Here is a 12,401-nt window from a genome sequence, read left to right on the forward strand (position 1 = left end):
TGGGGTTTATGCAAGTGCCAGCATTAAACAGCATTATTTAAATTTTTTTCTAAATACTTGTTTGATAAGTAGGGATATGTATGATTTATTCATCTCACAATTTACTGAAGCATGTTAGCTGGGTTTTCTTCTCCCTAATTCTACCCTATTGTCACTCTGTTTTTTATATATGTTAGTTTTAAAAGATTTGCCCAGCGTAAATAAGAACAATTACAGAATCACAGAGCAGGATTACTTCTGAAGGGGAGAAAAAAAAAATAACCATGGCTTATATTCTCAGTGGCTATTCTGTTTGACTTCATCATTAAGGAAAGTATTCAGAGCATCTAAAGGGTGAAGAGTGGAGGAGTGTGTTTTCTTTTCGATATGATAGCTGCATTCAAGTTATTCTTCCCCCTACAATAGATTTTACCTAGCTTTATCTTCATAGGAAGCTGCTTTCAGTTGAAAAGCAGAAGTGAATAGGAGTGTCATGACATAGGATTAACAGTACAACCGGATAGTAAATCAAATGTTTGAGATGGAGAAATGCGGAATGTGACGTGCATCAGCGGCAGCGCTTCGCCGCGACGAGGGAGCAGCTGATGTGTGATTATCTGCCGAGCTCCCCGAGACCTGGGCTGGCACTCAGCTCCCAAAAACACACGGCCCGTTTGAACCAGGCAATCTCTGCAGTGAATCTAATCACAAGGTAAAACATTCCCCGGAACGGCGGGCCTCGCAGAGGGCTAATTACAGATGGAACTTGCCTAAGCCTTAGGAAAAGAAAAGCATGAAGACTTTATGTGGTTTTCCAATCCAGGGCGAGCAACCTGACTAAAGAGAGATCCAACAAGTGCCCAAACTAGAAAGCAAAATTAAGATTTCAAGTCTGGTATATTTTATTATTTGACAGAAGCTCAATAGCCTTACAATAAGCAGGAACAGTGACCTCTTGCTCTGATCAACAGCATCTAATCCAAATACTGCTACCAGATTCTTCAGCACCGTGGCCTGACTCTCACAGTAACTCACCTACAGCAAGATAAATGCACTTGATCTTGCAATAAGATGCTAATGCATTTGTAATTCTGTACTTACAGTTTAAATTCACTGTAGAGACCAACTTGCAACACTTTTAACGGGCCCTAATCTCTCTGGTTTCGGTTTGAGACCAAGAGGCATTTCATATTATCAGCACTGGATTTATATTGTATGCTTAGAAAACAGAAATGGATTTCCAGGGGGTTTAATTTATCAATATCTAGTCTTTCTGGGAAACACTGGTTTGCATAGGAAAAGGGGTTAAAAGAAGGTTTAAGTGATGTCTCTAATATTTCCTGAAAACTTTGTACAAAAATATTCTATGCCACAAAAGCCCATTAAATATGCAAACTTTAATATACATTCCTCAGTAACAAATGTACAGTTAGATAACACATAAAGAATTATGAATGACTAATTATATTTTGCATATTTACAGCAAAGACAATTAGCAAATAGCTTTTATATGCAAAATAAATGAAAAAGTAATTAAGATGCACTAACTAGAGCAGCAATATCAAGTCTGTTGTCTTGTGATTCATTCCTAACAAACATAATAATTATGCATTCATTGTCATATAATTAAAACAGCTCTGTCCTTTAGAAAACTGGTTATTTACTGTATAATAACCTGAAGAGTGGCAGAAGTTCCTCATAATGGTGAGAAGGATAATTAAATATTTCTTCCTGGTGTCTGCTCACTCAGTTGAGTTTATTATCTTGAACTTGTACAAGAAAACATTTCCTCTGCAGTTCCAAAAGCCCACCTGCTCCCTGAGGGGAAGTTATGCCTTTACCATGCCCTGCTCCCAAGCCAGCTGTCCAAAACTCCCAGACGGGCACAGCATTAAACCCGTTCCAGGGTGGGAAAGCTCAGGGGTCCAGCCTAGGGAGGATGGGAACACTCTGCATGGAGCCTGAGTGTCTGTGCTATGACCTTGGCTGAACTTCTTTGTCATTGCTAAGGATGGCCGTGTTATATCATACCTCATATCATATCATAGCTTATATCATAGAATGGTCTGGGTTGGGCATGAACACATGGGCAGAACTCCATCCTTGAAGAACCAGAAATTTATTCATCCCACACCTCAGCTCCCCAGCTGTAACATCACCACAACTCCACTCTGCCTTTTCCCATTCCCTTCATTTCCCAGCTCTTCCTGCACTCCAGTAAAACATAATAAACCATCCAGTCTCAACTGGAACCCGTAATCACTCCCGAGCAGAGCAGTAATATCCAGCACTGTAAGCCGTCCTCGTAATACCAATATCATCAAGCGCTTCTTTTTTTGTCTTAAAATTCTGTTTTCCCGTAAACCTCAGTCCGCAGGACCCGCCGAGCTGCAGTGGAGGAAAAACAATGTAATTGCTTGGCTGCACGTACGGCTGGCCTGGATCAGTAATCGGATTTCCAGGGACTCAGTAGGTAAGGGGCAGGGCAGAAGGAGCAGGTTTGCCTACGCAAGCTGGGACGGAAGGACTTAGCTCGTGCTGCTGGTCAGGCTCCATCCTCCTCCCCAAACCCCTGGCATGGGGCCTTGCTCCTGTCCCAGCCACTCACCTTCCTGAAAAGGGAAGAATAACCATTCCTTTTAATGTTTCTCCACAAGCTGCTCTTTCCTCTTAGTTTTTGGGCAAAACTAAACAAGATCTGCTGGCGGAGGAAGAATCCCGGGCATGGAAGGGTCTGTACAAGGGGGCATGGCAGGACCACAGAGGTTCCCATAGGCACATTCAGGATCATCCCTGCATGGTCCATGAAGAGGGATTCAGGGTGATTTTATTGCCTTTGGTCCTTGTGACCTCACCCCCATTGCTGGGATTATTTGGGGTATCCTGATACTCCCCCAGGAGGGATGGGTCAGCTAAACCCTGCTGCAGCACGCACAGGAGAAAAGAAATGAAAGGACCCCAGCTCCCAGGCACCCTGGAAATAGCACAGTGCCTGTCACGCAGTGCCCTCCAGAAGGCAGAGGATTTTTGCACAGATTTCTTAATACTCCAAGGAAAAAAAAAAATAGAGTCCTTTTGGGCTTTGTTACACAATTCATTTACTCAGACTTTCTCATCTGCTCATTCCCGCGTCAGGAATGCAATGGGACTTTACCTGACCTACATGGAGGGACCCCCTGTGCTGCACCCTACAGTGGGATGTATTTCTTTTAAGGGAATTATGCATCCTGTGATGCTCAAGTTCCACAGGGTCTCCATCCCACCCCATTTCTAATTCAGCACTTCATGTTTAGAACAGGAAAAGGGGCTGGGCCATATTTTCTATTAAATCCTACTGAGATTTCAGTGCCTTTAGGACACACATGCACTCCCCAAGGCTGATCTGTTGCTTAGGTGGATTTCTCAACAGCTCTGTTTTTCTCTATTACCCCCTCTGAAATAATCTTAAGGATGATTTATACTTCTGCTGAGCAACCAGGGCTTACTCACTTCTTGCATAGCCAATACCCAGACCATTGCTTGAGTCAGGTAAGGATGGAGGGGAAATATGGGTAAGTTTAGACAAATCACTGTGATTACTTGGAGATCCTGACCCATTTTCCCAGCCCTGAAGACTACTTCTACCACATATGGAGGAATGGGGAACACAAGCCATCCTATGGGGTGCCTTAGCCATCTTATGGGGTGCGTTAGCCACCCTACAGGGACTGTGAGCTCCCCAGAGCCTGCAAGGTGTCAGGATAGAGCAGTTCCTTGCCCAGTTCTGCACAGAGCTGTCAGGATGACAGACTTAACCTCCCTCTGTCCCTGTTTACCCAAAGTAAGAAGATTGTAAGGCTTAGTTAATGTTTGTAAGTGCCTCAGGGTTCTTATATGATAGGCTCTATGTACATGCAAGTGTATTATAATACATGTCATAGGAAGAATTAATAAAGCAGAATGTATTAATTTAAAGGTAGCAGACACTCGTGCATGATAGCCTTTCTAGCTGCTTCTTTGCAGGCACCCAGAAAATGGTATTTAAGTTAAAATCAGGTTAAAGAAAAATAATGCAGTCAATCACTGCCAGATAATCGAGTCAGTAAATATCAATTATATAAAATGAGTCACCAATAAGAAATTTGATAAAATCAGGTGGCGGGGAAAGACACTGTGGGAGGCAGATACGACACATGTATTAACTTCAGAAGATATTCTGTTCTTTTTGGAAGCGTGGCTTTTATTTTGAGCACCTCCATTTTCTTCACAGCCTTTCAAAATGTTGGGAGCCTGAGAAGCAGCTGGACACAACAGCAGAAGGATGGTCCTTTTGCCTCAAAACTTTGGTGGGGGACAATGTGAGCTCCCAGGAAGGAACTGGAAGATCCTCTTAGGGTGAGAATCAAAAGCCCTTTAAGCATTCCCAAGCACAGAGGCATCCATGTGTTTGAGGTACTGGGAGGAAGGAAAGCACAGGCAGAGCCGGGTGGGCAGGCTGGGAGCGTGGTCACAGACCTGGTAACTGAGGGGTGGCACTGAAGCAACGCTGGCTCCAGGAGTAAGGATGGACTAGGACCTGCCTGTAGCCCAGATTCAGGGGAATGGTGATGTAGAGCAGAGCTTCCAGTGCCGGAGGATCCCTTGGAGAACCCAGGAACCTCGCTGGTGCTTACAGAAACACAAGCTTACAGAGGCCAGCTCTCTCTTCCAGCCTTTTCTTTAATCTTAAATCAAAATCCGGGTTTTTTTTTTACTTTTCCAAGGTGCTGCACCCCCTGCATTCCTCCTCCTGCCACAGAAGTCACCCCCGGGCTTGTCCCCCTGGGCACAAACACAGCACTGGGCCAGCAGCCAGGCTTTACCTCCAGTACAGGTATATTCACCCCTGCTTATGCGGAGGGATAAGGATCCTTTGGTAAAAGAATAAAACCAGCACTTTCTCTCTCTCTCTCTCTCTCTATCTGCATAAAATAAAGAGAGAAAATAAAATTCCAGCAGCTACAAGCTGGCGACATTATACTGTCATAATCCAGAAATGAACATTGATTCTGAGGAAGTCTCTTCTTCAAACTTTAATGCAACAATTAAGTATTCCATTGTCATGGCTCAATTAAATGGTATGGCCTGAGAAAATTGGGGATTGTAAAGTGAGGATGGAATGTGCTTTGATCCTCTTTCCAGGGTTATTGTTTCATTAATAAATGAACATGTCATTTGTCTCACCAGAGGGAGCTCCTGCCCTCCAGGCTTTTTCCCTTTTTTGTTCAGGTTTTATAAAGATGAATTTCCAGTGCTCTGAAATACCATGGATTAGTAGTTAAGCCTGACAGCACTTCGGGGAGTAGTGGGCTTAAAGTGCCTCACACAGGTCTCCAAAGCACTTGTTTACTAATAGAGGAAATCAGCGACCGTCTGCAGCTGCTGATATCGCATTACCATTTGGAAAGACAGTAGCTGAGATAACAAATCACACAGTTTTAATAATTACTCCTGCATTCCAGTTTTTTGTTTCCTGCGTTACTGCAAAGGCTGGATTTCTTCCAAATAAACAGATAAAAACAGTATGGAACTTTTATCTTTTAATGATAATGACAACACATCATGTTTCACTAAAAGTTTCCTGCTGGATTTTTTTCTGATTTCTAGAGTTTCAATAAAATGTAATTATACTTTATAATTCCACTCTTTTAATCTTCACTTCAAAAACTATTCACAGTTAGCAAGTTTGCTAGGCACGGAGAGGGGGTGAGGAGCAGGAGCCGGCTTCCCCCACATCGGGCTGTTCATAAATTCTGTCTGGGGGTAAACCTGTCATTGAAACGGCACAAACTGAGCTGCTTTGCATTCAAATTAATACCTAGTTTAATTTGAATATAAAATAGCTCCATTTATGTGGTTATTAAGAAAAAGTAACAAAACCGCTTGGCGATGAATGGATGTTCAAGATAGGATACACTCACAACCTATTTCTTTTCGGTACTTGGGGGTTTATTTCTCCTTTTCTTAATCCCTTGGATACTTTGGAATTGGGATGTTTTCCTATCGATAGATAAGGCTTTAAAACAAAGCAGTATCTCTGAAATCTGGATGGTTAATATATGCTCTGGGAGTCAAAAACTTCCAATTAACCCAATACCGAATTAGGCTTCACGTGTTTTGTTCGAATACATCTTCCCATCTTGTCCTTTGCTACGCTCAGAAAAAAAGTCAGCAGTGTCAGTCACAACTTTTCTTGCTAAATAATTTCACAGATTTATTTAGGAGAGCAGAGAAGAGGAAGAAGAGAGGAACACCACAATTAGACCTTCCTCTTCCAACTCAAAAATATCCAGACTTAAAGGTAAGGTAAACTTTTCTCACAGCTTTTAGTTTGCTTACCATCAGCCCATGTTCCACTGGGTGATTAAAGAAAGCTTTTTTAAAGCATTACTTCAGAATGATCTTAATTGGTGCAAGGTTGAGCCCTTTCTAGGAGGGGAGGGAAAAGGTTGAATAGCCTTTTCAAGTCACATGAAAGTTTCTAGGATGAATGTACGATAATTAGATTAATAAGTAGCTTAATTTATCACAGCTAAGGATTTCAACAGCCACACATTAGAGCAAGAAAAAAAAGATTAGTGTGATTCCAGTTTGTAAAAAATTGTACTGAAACTTGATTAACCTTAAATACAAAGTGCCTTTCTTTTTTGTGTGTAAATTCAGTAGTTAAGGGGGGAAAAAAACCCACTAAAATAATCAGAAAAGTCTTGTTCCGTTCCTTTGTGTTCACTAGCTAATGAAAGATAGCAGGGTTGTGCAAAACAACTTTTCCTGGTGATGTTATTCTTTCTAGAACATGGATTTAGAGGAAATCTGTGATCCCTGCCAGTGCTGCAGACCCCGACAATCTGTGTGAGGTGTGAGATAACATTTGCAGGGGTTAAAAACATCTCCAGCATCAGCCAATTTCATTTTAAAATAAGAGAAAATGAAGCAGCGAGAAAAGGGGTGAAATATTTATTTAAGTATAGGGGAAAGTTGTATTCACCTTAATGATGGTAATGCAGAAGAGCTGAGCAGGAGCCTGGGTGCCAGGCAGAGGAGTGGGAAACAACCGGAGGCAAGGCTAACGAGGGGGATGCAATTAGGGATGACAATTAGCCGGGCAATACTCGCTCACACAGCACCGGTATCAGCCTAAAGTCAAACGTGGCAAAGGCACGAGCAGAGTGCAAAAAACCTTCACCCACAGATGGGAGAGTTGTGTAAAATCCTGCCAGAGCATCCAGCTTTTCCCCCCGCCACCATTTCTGCTTCTTTGCAGGACAATCCCTTAACAGAGAGTGAGGGCTTTTTGATGTTGCCATCCACCGCCGAGGTTGCTTTCGGTGGTGTCATTATTTATCAGCGCCAACGTCAGCTTTCATTAATCCAACTCCTCAATACTTGTATCGCAACTGACAAAAATTCCCCATGCTTTTTGTGAAGCCGGCTGGCAGCGGGACAAGCAGAGCCCACGGAAAGTTCTGGAGGGTGATGGTGGTCCCTGTGAGTGCTCACCAGCCATCGTCATTCTGAGGAGGTCTAATGCAAACCCAGCGGTGGTGAGACGTGGGGTGCTGGGTTTGGGGCTCCCCATCCCGAATCCCTCTTTGAAAGGGGAATGAGAAGGGAGAAGGTTGGCTCATGTTTGTGGGAAAGAACAAATGAGGCTGCTCGGAGCCTACCAAAAAAAAAAAACAAACCCCACCAAAATTAAAAAATGAAATAAAATGAAAAAAAAAGTGTAATGAAGCGAGAGGGGGGAAAACGGTTTCTTTAATTTTATCTTGCACTTAAGAGATGAGTAAGAGCGCTAATGAAAGGGAGGGTAATTACAGCCCAGATAGGGCCTCTTGCACACGCTGGAACGTGGGGAAGGTTAACTCTGGCAAAGGGAGATCATACAAATCAAAGTGGCTGAGGGCACTCATGCATCGGCCTGTTTGATAAGATTGATAACTGTAACCAGTAGCTTAGGAGAATCGATTTCCACTGCCGGGGATCTCTCTGGATGCTCTCATCTTTTCTTCTGTTTACATGAAAGTGAAGCTTTAAAGATGTTTTATCATCTAATGGCGAATATGACACACAGTTACAAATGGAATCTTTTTTTAATCTCAGAATGGAAAATTTAAGCGGGGCAGTGATTCGCTTTAATTATGTATATTGAACAAATATGAAGAGATGAGAAGAAACTTGTTTTTCAGCCCACTGAACCCAAGTGCTTGCCTGTAATCTAAAATGGATATCTAATTATTGTTTAACATTATTTATTTAGGAGGAGTTACGACCTCTAATTTGCCTTTAAATGATTAATTTAGTGTTTAAATAAAGCTCCTTTTATTTAATAATGTTTTCTTTAACCAATCTTCACTAATGTCAATAAACTCTTTGTTTAACCTTCTTAAAGGAAACATTTCCTCAGCTCTGAGACAATTATGAATTAACAAAACCCATATAGAAAAATGAGCTAAGCAATTATCTAATATTATTGCAGTGTGCTTAAGAAGGGAATATTCCACACCAATAACATAAGACAAGAGAGATGAAACAAGCTTTTCTAAATATTGAGCATTTTAAGCAGTCTGCCTCTTCTTGAGGTGATAAGGCAGCACAGAAATACCCCCAAAATACTCACAGCTTGGCTAAATAAACTCTGCCACTTCCATTATCATCCTAAAGAGGTTCTTGGTTCATGTCCCAGGCACAAACAAAGCAGCACAAATATCCCCACTCCGTATGTAGGGAGATGGTCAGAGGCAATGCAGGCACCTTCCTCCTGTCCTCAGCCCTCGGCAGGGCACCCTCACCCGTGCCCAGGGTGACTTTGCATCACCAGGGTGCCCCCCTGATGTCCAGGACCAGAGGGAAGGTGTCAGACATGGGGCAAGGGACAACCAGTCACATCTCAGAAACTCCTCTCCGGACATTTGTCTCTTTTATGGAGCAGGCTCTCACACTTATATCACATCAGATATACTGGCCACTTATTCTGAGAGCAAAGTGCCTTTTGAGGGTCATAGAATCAGGGAATAAATTGAGTTGGAAGGAACCTTTAAAGGTCATCTGCTCCAACTCCCCTGCAATGAGCAGGGACAGGTGTGACTGCTGTGCATTAACTGTGAAGCACAGGTGCTACATAATAAATTGTGCTTGTGATAATGCAGCTGCTTTCCTGGCCTTGCTTAGATCCTCCGTACTTTGCTCTGGTGCATGCTGGAGCTTGGAAGACCACAGGAAAAAACAGGCAGCACAAACAAATCAAAACTGATGTCAAAGAGACCAGAAAGTGACAGGAGATAAGTGGTAGAGGAGAGAGAGGAGAGGCAGAGCTTTCAGGAGGAGCCAGATGAAACAGAAAAGCCAGGAGTGGAAGAAAGTGCTGAGAAAGAGCAAGGTGATACTCATTGCCCAGAGAAGCTGTGGCTGCCCCATCCCTGGAAGTGTTCCAGGCCAGGCTGGACAGGACTTGGAGCAACCTGGGATAGTGGAACAGGGTTGGGATGAGATGATCTTTAAGGTCCCTGCCAGCACAAACCATTCTGTGTTTCTATGAATTAGAAAATACAAAATATCCAAGGCTTCAGGTAACACTGGTTACCATCTGTAGCTCCCTGGTGGAGGTCTGAATAGAGCTGTGCTCATTTCCCACGTGGGAAACGTGCTGCCTGCATTGTAGGCAGAGCTGAAAGGGTTCTCACTTTCAAAGCTCCTCTCTTGTACAACAAAAGCAGCAGCAGAGCATGATAGGTTCTCTGCAGTTACTCCTTCCAGGTTCTGGTGAGGATCCCAGGAAGAAGAAGAGGAGACAATGTCCAGATTGGAATGAAGAGGGCTGAACAACAGTGAAGGGCACCGTGAAAGCCACAGCAGTGCAGGTGTAAAAGGAAAAAGGAAAAGAGGGAAAATGGGTGTGTAACAAGCATTGATAGGAGCACTTGGCAGTAAGGAAGAAGATTGGGAAGGGAGTCTGGTGAGCCAAAGGTTGTACCTAAAGGGGAATCAGGAACATGCTTAACTCTGCAATAATTACTTCAAGGCTCTTGCAAAATGTGGTGGGTCAGTTTGAGGAGGCAGGAACCTGGCCCCAGTGCCAGATCATGGCTTCAAGGATGGTGGGAGCTCGGAGTCAGTGTGGTGGAACTGCCACACCCAGCCAGGAGCAGAGCTCCCTTCCTGTCAGAGGCTGAGGGTCACCCAGGGGTGTCCCTACTCACTCCCCAACACCTGAATACACCCAACACATCCCTGCTCTGCTCATCTGCTCTCAGTTTCTCCCTTTCCTGGAACCATAGATTCCCCTTTGGGGCTTTTATTTTTTGTTACAACTGTCAGATTTTTTTGGCTATATTCTAAAGTTTCGATTTTACAGTGTCAATTTTTTTCCCCAACCATATGGACTAAGACTTCACCCAGGGTGCAGATGTCTAGAACAAGGGAAATCTCTAATCCTTTTTATCAGTGATGTGACACTGAGATGGCCCATTTGCTGCTGGCTTGGTAGGAGGAATATCCATGAGCGCTTACTCCTTCTCTCCCATCTTGTTCCAGCACTTGTACCCCATCCCCTGAAAACTCAGAGTGTCTGAGGCCACACAGCCACAGAGTCCAGCTGATGTTATCATTACAACCAGGAGACTCTTTTGGCACTCACCCACAAGCTGATCTCTGGGTAAGTGATGATTTGGATCCACAACATGAATGAGGATGGTCTGGGAGGCCCACAAAGTCTCTTCCAGCATTGGGATGAGCTCCCACCATGACATCTCCTCGATGCTGGTACAGCACATGTGGAGTGAAGACTTGAATCCTGTCTTCAGCCTTGCCCCTGGTTCTCCATATAGCTTCTCTTCCCACAAATGCAGCTGTGCCCACCAGTCCAGAAGTTCCAGGAGGGACAAGACTCCCACAGCCCCTTTGAGAAAGGTGAAGGAAAGGCTGGTGAGCAGCTCTGTGTCTTAAAATCTTCATCCCACAGCCTCCCCCCAGACAGGTGCCCCTGAGATGTGATAGGAAGCCAAGCACAATCTCAGCTGGTCACAGGTAAATGGGGAGGTGTGTTTGCCCTCAGGCAGCCTGAGGACGTCACCCCCTCCTGAACACAGCCTGTTAAAGAGGGATCTCCTTTTAAGTAACCATTTCCCTCCAGGCTGCTGACTCCAGGAGTGGCCAGCTGCTCATCCCAGGTCAAAAAGGGCCTGGTTAAAAGGTCCTTCCCCACCTCGGATGCAGCATGGACAAGTCCCTCAGGACTTGCTTGGCAGTGCCACAACATCCAGACCTGACCCACAGGACTCACTGGAGTCCTCCTAAGGTTAGAAGGTGACATGGTTTGTCCCAGCAGACACAGGAGGAATTTTCACAAGAAACCCCCAAAAACCTCTGCTATGATAAGCAGAAGTCCTCTGGTAGCCTATGTGCAGTCCTCAAACAGGAACAGGACACATGCAACTTTTTTATTATTATTAGTTTAAAAACGTGGCATTGTGACTTTTTTTGAACCCTAGACAGGCAAGAATAAAGTGAAGGATTTCTTGCATCCACCTCCTCTTCAGACAGGACTTGCACTGCACTCTGAGCTGCTAGAGAACCTTACTAACCTAAAATAAGTAAAAATTTACAAACCTATCTAAAATAAAATCTGCTGGTTAGCAAAGAATTCACTTTGCTCCTTCCCTTCCGCTTGCTTTTAATCAGCCCTGCAGAATTCCCACTGCCTGCATCGATGGGAATGTGTAATATTGTTTGATGAATGAATAAAATATCAGGAAGGAAGTGTCTTGTTTGTCTGCGTCTTCATTATCACCTTCCCCATCCCAGAGTTAGTGCATGGACTGTGTGGCTGGACCAGTCTGTTCTCCTTTACTGGTCATCCACTGTTTGATTTGTGCTCGCAGCTGGAAGCTCTGGATATAGGTTAAGATCGAAGGTGTTTGACGCTGTACAAACAGCAAATAAAAAGATAATCCCTCCAGTATAAGTTCAGAGTTTTGCCAGATTTTGCTTTTCCCTGAGCATCTTTATTTTACATCTGAAGCCAGGGGGATAAATCATCATTTTTCCCTCATTTTCCCCTTTGTAATTATACAGACTGACACTCTGGGACTGTAACTCACTTAGATTGGGTTGGTCAACTTCTACAGTGAAGTGCGGAATATGGAGCTGTTCTGGGAAGTGGGGGGAAAAGCCAACCTAAATAGAAAGTTTTTTTGAAAGACACACAAAACCCCTTAAGACTTGTAACCACTCACTAGAAGAGCTGTGCAAGAATCCTTTCCTTCAATTCCCTCTTTAATCTCTCCTTTTCTAAGCAGGTAATCTCAGATTATTTACCAGCATCTCATTTCTAACTCACAAGAAACTCCTGGAAGCCAGAAGAAAAAAAAAAAAGTACTCTCCCTCAGCCTGTTTTTGTTTTGCTC

The 12,401-nt window shown here is 43.7% G+C and overlaps 1 long non-coding RNA gene across 8 annotated transcripts in view; it reads right to left on the reverse strand.

Moving 5' to 3' along the window:
- The window catches only part of LOC121673836, a 100,151-nt gene that overhangs the window by 32,748 nt on the left and 55,002 nt on the right, over nucleotides 1-12,401 (reverse strand). For 6 of the 8 annotated variants that reach the window (XR_006019331.1, XR_006019334.1, XR_006019328.1 and 3 more), the window contains exon 2: nucleotides 10,634-10,894. The exons of the other annotated variants lie outside the window; for them this stretch is intronic. This is a non-coding gene — a long non-coding RNA (uncharacterized LOC121673836). The remainder of the gene's footprint in view (nucleotides 1-10,633; nucleotides 10,895-12,401) is intronic. 8 annotated transcript variants of the gene reach the window in all.

The sequence above is a fragment of the Corvus kubaryi genome, unplaced genomic scaffold (genome assembly GCF_017639235.1).
Source record: "Corvus kubaryi isolate FWS band 111438036 unplaced genomic scaffold, C.kubaryi_AGA036_p1.0 66, whole genome shotgun sequence".
In the NCBI taxonomy this organism is placed as follows: domain Eukaryota; kingdom Metazoa; phylum Chordata; class Aves; order Passeriformes; family Corvidae; genus Corvus; species Corvus kubaryi.